Source organism: Halyomorpha halys, unplaced genomic scaffold, assembly GCF_000696795.3.
Source record: "Halyomorpha halys isolate HHAL.00 unplaced genomic scaffold, Hhal_1.1 Scaffold845.1, whole genome shotgun sequence".
NCBI classification, from domain to species: Eukaryota; Metazoa; Arthropoda; class Insecta; order Hemiptera; family Pentatomidae; genus Halyomorpha; species Halyomorpha halys.
Window position 1 is genome coordinate 250,936 of NW_027114882.1, and position 6,766 is coordinate 257,701.

General features: G+C 26.0%; 1 protein-coding gene across 1 annotated transcript in view; it reads right to left on the minus strand.

The window, feature by feature from the left end:
* LOC106686599 (limbic system-associated membrane protein-like) overlaps positions 1 to 6,766 on the minus strand; it is a 222,716-nt gene that overhangs the window by 215,538 nt on the left and 412 nt on the right. The window lies entirely within an intron of this gene.

Sequence of the window (6,766 nt, forward strand, 5' to 3'; positions counted from 1 at the left end):
TGGTGGTAAAATGTATCAGCAAAAATTGGAGTTTTTCAATTGATAAAGTAAACTATATATATAATGATTTTATAACAGTTTACTTTATCAATTGAAAAACTCCAATTTTTGCTGATACATTTTACCACCATAATTATGCCCAGACCACTTAAATTTCTTTCTCTAAAATTCCATTATTTTCAGATTAATTAAAACGAAACTAAAATAGCTTTTCAAATAGCTTTAACATAACAAAAGGTAAACCTTAAACAACCCTAACTGGATAGGTAGAGACTGCCGTACCTCAGACATTTATTTTTATTTATTCACTTAAAAATTAACGCAAATCCTTTACATAGTAATAGATACATTTCATTATAATTAACTTCTAATAGTTTCGATACCAAAATGTATTTAAAATAATAATTATTGATGGTAATATTAATAAAAATGGTAACAAAAAGTAAACGGTAATTTTAATTATTATTAAAATAATAATTAATAATTAAAATATTAATAATTAACAAAAAAATAAGGATTATAATACGTTTCTGTTTATATCTGAACAGAAATATACCAAATAAACTTTTTACAATACCTATGTGTAAATTATTATTTTCAGAGAACATTATTGCCGTTAGTTTTGGACCTATTTCTTTAAAATATCTGAAATATATGATTTTAATTATTATATTATATACTATTCCTATATGTTATATTCATTTTTTATATTACTATCTGCATTGTCATTGCATTTAATTATGCCTGTACAACTATCATTTTATTGTAGAAAGTATCTCATAGTTTTTACATAAATGAATGAATATTTTTAATTGTTAATAAATTGCTTTTTTTTTTTCTAGAGATTAAAACGGTCCTTTGGAACGGGCCGATCTCTCAGTGTATTATAAACCAATTTTATTTAATTAAAAAGGCTTTTTTCATAATGTTCTACTCATTAACTGTAATTCTATATTTATATTTATTTTATTAATTTAAAAATAACATCCAATATGGTCTGACCAGTTGACAACATCTGGCGGTCGGTACCAAAATAACACATAAAAATGATGGGCATAAGTGAAATGTAATTATTAAAACTTTGACTCATAGGGTGTTGTGGAGGCTATAAAATTTTTAAGCTAGATAAGTGCAATATGAACTGATACAACTAATAATTTAATTAGCAACTACTAAAATGGAAGTAAAAAAAATAAAAATAAAATAATATTTAAAAAAAACTTGAATTATACTAAATAATAATAATAACAATAACTCAAAGGACTTTGAAGTGAATAATAAAGCTGCAAATTTACAATTATTGAACTAATATAATAATGAAAATAAAACAATATGATTCAGAATGTGATACAAATAATGACCCAATAATATCTATTACTAAGCACACATACATCACTATGTCATTTGGTGAATCAAAATCAATTATTGGGAATCATAGAAGTAAGAAAGTACCCAGTTAAATATTTCTTTTTTTTAAATATTTTATATTTCTTTTTTTTATAGTATTAAATATTTTCTTTTTCTTTTTTTTTTTGTTGTGGTTGATTTATTTATTAGTTCTTCTGGTAAGCGATTGAGCAGATATGGTACATACATGATATAGTTTAAGGTACGTTTAATATATTTATTGTTATATACTTTTGTAATGTTCCATATCAAGCAAAGTGAGATAGAATTTTTTAGAACTATTTGGAATTTAGTGGATTTATGAACCAATAAGTCTACATACAAATGACTAACGAATATTCAAGAGAAAAAAATATTTTGCTATATTCTAACTTTCTTGAAAATAAACTCCCTGAATTAAAAATGTTTATAAATAAAAAAACAACACATATTTTCACAAAGATACTTGTTTAGTCAAAACTTAAGAAATAATAGTAAATCTGAGGCGACCGTGAAAAACTAAGTAAATCGAATTGCCTCAAAATTGTGTTAATTGGTTTTAAACAGTTCTCGGGACGTCTAAGGTCGTTTTAAATTGGTTAAGCCCAGTGGATTTCTACTGAGAATTTCTACTCAATGGAAAGCAACTAGACTTAACCAATTTAAAACGTCCCGAGAACGGTTTAAACCAGTTAAGTTAATTTTTTAGCAATTCGACTTGCCTAGTTTTTCACGTCCGCTACAGATATAGGCCTTACTGATGGAAATTTACATGTATTTTTTTAGGGATGCAGAAACCGAAAACCATGTTGATATTCCTGATTTATCAAGACAAAAATCTCATTTTTTTTTCCAGATTGTTTGAATTTCAGATTTTATGTGAAAAAAAAACATGATTTTGAGCAAATATAATATCATATTATTTTATATTATAAACTTGTATATGACTTACGATTCATTTTGGTTACTCTCGAAATAAATGCGTAAATTTTTCCTTCCAATCTTTTTCCTAAAAATATGACGGCATTTGTTTTATACTATAAATAATTGCTACTTTTTTAATTAAGCGTTCAAACCTTGACTTTATAAGCATATCCGACCTACCCTATCTGGACTTTATGTAATACGAGTCAATCTTCGAGAACATAAACTAGTTAACCTCAATCTTGGACGGTAAGTACTATTTGAGTTTATGAGGGTGGTTTTGCAATGAATTCTTAAATTGATAGCGCGTTATTTTTTTTTTCAATTTTTGACAAGAAACAATTTTTTTTTTTAATTTAAGCTAAATTAAAATAATAATATAAATATTCTGTTTTTTTTAAACATCAAAAATTGAAATTTTTAATTCTTCAAAATTTTAAAAGTTTTTGTACTTTATTTAGATCTTTTTTTTTATAATAAATATTTTAATTTTCATATTTCTATATCCATTTTCTTTTAAAAAATATTATTAAAGTTATATATGATTTTGTAAATTATTAGAACAATTTTAAAAACGACTGAAGTTCATGGACCTCAGGCTAAGACGGCTCCTTAAAATGTTCGAAATTCTAACCTCCCCAGTTGGAAATTAATTATATTAAATAATGAAAAAATATTTTAGAAACATATTCTTTTAAACCGACAACTTACATCCACAAGACTTCGGAAAGCCTACCATTTTTATTTAAAATATATTAATTATAAAAAAATGGAGAAAAGGATTGTGACTTACTACTCACCATCCTGACTTAATAATTAATCAATAATACCCAAACTGATAATTTTATTTGGTTTTTCTCTACAAAAAGACCCTTTAAAAAAATAAAGAAAAAATATCTGTAATCAAAAGCACAAGAAATTTTAAAGAAATTCAGATTATTTCTGGTTAATTTTTCATGTTTTCTCTCTTATTTATATATATATATAAGTAATGTCAGTAATAGAATTGATAACTACAGAATTTACATCAGGATGTCCGGCAGCAGCCTGGGCTTCAGTCTTCGGGTTGAGGTTGGGTTTCACAAGTTGTAGGTCACTGTTCCTATAACTGTCAGTAACTGGAAGTAGAACTTCACAAATCGTTTTTTGGATATAATCTTACATTGACTACATTTGTAATTCCATATATTTTTTTTAATAGGACTTTAATTGTATATACTATAATTCAAACTTTCTTAATCCGTTATTTTTCACTTCCGATCGACTCATGAGTTTTTATTTCGAGATGTTAATTGGTCAGACCATTTTTTTTTTTACATATTTAGAAATATCCAACACAATAAAATAGTCATTGAATAGAATAGTCTGTTTAAAACCACAAATATTTTTTTAAAAATACAATTAAATCAAGGCCTTTGCACTATAACATGTACCGTGTTTAAGTTACAACCTTATGGCAATCTATATATAGTAACCAATAAAAGCGATAATAAAAAAAAAATCTATAGAACCTTTTACAAACACACATATAATATTTGGGGACAATATTTATCTTCTACAATAAGTTTCTGAACTGTGTGATATAGACCGATCTGAGAAAACAAGCTATATATTTTTAGAATAAGCTGAGATAAGAAAATATAACTGGCTACAACTATCTGAGACCATCGCCCTCGTAAACGATCTTAGACAAACACAACTAGCCATCCAATTCGTTTCAGTGATAATAAAAATATATTATGCTGTTATTATATCAAAATTGGGGTTGACTCGGTTTGTTATTGGATCAATTTATCAGAGAATTATTAAAATAACGAAATTAAATGGTAAATGTCACATGGATTGAATAAAATAACAGGAATAAATTGAACTGAAAAAAAAATTATCAGTTCTTTATTTTTGGTATTATATATCATATTTATATATTATAAATTATGAATATCTCTAATGTTTTTTTTGTTTTTTTTTTATGTTAAATTAAAAAAAAAAATTCTTTAAGAGATTCCACTTGACAGACCGATTCAAATTAAAAATTGTTTGATTATTTGTAATTCTATTACGGTACAGAATTTTCGATTAAAATTACTAAATAATAATGTCAATACTGTAAAAAATATAGTTATAGGAGTGTCAGGTTTTTCATTTTTCTGTCCTTTGAGATTATTATTAGCTGATAATTTCATCATACGAATTTGATCAGCGTTAGGGGCATAAACATAAATTCTCCACTACAGGTACTTAAAAATAGTGTACTTAATAATAAGTATGGTACTTACTTAACCGCTATAAGTAAAGTAGTGAAAAAAAAATAGCCAGAAATAATTAGTTAGAAAGTTATCTGAAGATATGAGTATCTACTCTATATTCAAACAGAATATGCATATTTTAAATTGTATTACTTTGGATTGGTATTTAGTCTAAAATATCTGTTTATAAGAAAATTATTTGATACTGATAATATCTCTTAACAGAAAAACAAAACTAACTTACTAAGAATCAAGAACGCTTTATTTATGAAGACAATGATAAAATAACAAGAAAATGATAAAAAGTAAACAGATTAATAGCATGAAAATTAATTAATATAAGAAGAAATAAAAATTATATTGAAAGTTGGAAAAATTGTTCGATGTGATGTAACATTTTTCTTATGTAATCATTGAATAAAAAAATATAGTTAAATAACGAGTAACTTATATCTAGTACTGCAAAGTTAGTAGTCAAGGTTAGCTTAAAAATAAATAACTTTTAAAAAATTAGTAATTACATTAGCAAATGTTTCTTAAATGTCAGTTCCATTTTTTTAGTCCGAATGTCAATGAACAAAAATGGGACTGCTTATTTATTGTATTAAAAAAAATTAAATATCAGGTAATAAGTGACAAAGAAATATATAAATTTAAAAATTACATCATAGAATGAATAATTGTAATCTGAGCTAGGATCATTACATTAGTAATTTAATTATATCTTCAATTTCATGTTTAAATTGCAATATAATTACATTATGGTAACCGTTAAATAGTCCAAAACTTCAAAAATTAATTACAATTACTTCTTGATATTAAGTAATTACAATTACAATTACAATTACTGCTTGACCCTTAGTAATTGCAATTACAATTACATGGAATTTAATTCATGTATGAATTCAGTTTATTTAATCATATTTCTTATAAGCAGAAATCTTAAAAGTTAGAATGAATTTATACACAAGTTCGCGATCATAAAATCGACTTTATATTTATTTTTAGTATCTTCGAAAACATATAATTATGATGATATAACTATGATTATAAATCTGCACATCAGCGCTCAATGTTTATCGATATCAATTTTCAATTTTAGAGCCATTATGAAACAGATATTTCATTATTTGTTATCAAGTATTTGTAATTAAAATGACAATTACTTGTAATTGTGAGAAAAAATAACTACACAATAGGATACGCCCGTCCCTATAGGGGAATTGGGTAATCAGTGAGTAAGGCGTTGTGTTTCCATCCCTACGGATTCAAAACAGACTATTGTTTATTCGTTTAAATCAGCCGTGAGTAAACCCTGTGGGATCGGAAACCCCCCTTTGCCACTCTTCTATAAATTGTGTACCCCTAATTGGAGGAAAAACCTACTGATTTGGTGTGATCCAAAAATAAATCACCTCCTTTTATAACTGCTATTCAAGAAAAAATATTCTATTACTAAGTAATGAGTCCCTTAACATTCATGGGTTGTTGCGGAACTGGTATTTCAATAGTCCAATTTAAGTAAACATGGTTCACTATATCAAGTAAAAATACCAATATTTTTGAAAGAGTGATACTTCAATACATCGATATTTTTCCGTACCAGTGTACCGGGAAAACACATATTTATAGTGTCATATTCCATATTCCAAATTCTTTAAATTAATCATTTTACGATTAATTAAAAATGTTAACTGCAGCTTAAAATTTCGGAACTTTACGTAGGAAAAAAAGTGTGAAATTTCATATTGAATCAACTTGAAACTATTAAAAATAACGGCTCATCTGCTTATAGAAACTACATAGCACAAACATATACACCAAAAATTTGAATACAAAATAAATGTCCGTCCTACTAAGAATTTACAATTTATTACCACTATAATTTTTAATATTCGCGTGATCATAAAAGTGATCTAACTGCATTATTAGTGGAAAATTGTACATGAGTCAAGTGCTGGCCAAAATAAAGCTGTACCAATATTGTGAGACAAGGTACCTCAACCTTCCTTCCACTCGTTATTACTTCCCCTCTGAAGGTGGATATTGGAACCGGCTTATTGCTCTGTACTGATATTAAAAATAGCAGCGAGGAAACTTTGAGTATGAGTACATTTTCTAAATGTGCAAATGTTTTTCCCGTCAAGTCAATTTCAATTCTGAAAGGAAAATACGGTAAAAAAATCATCATGGGATATTACATATATATA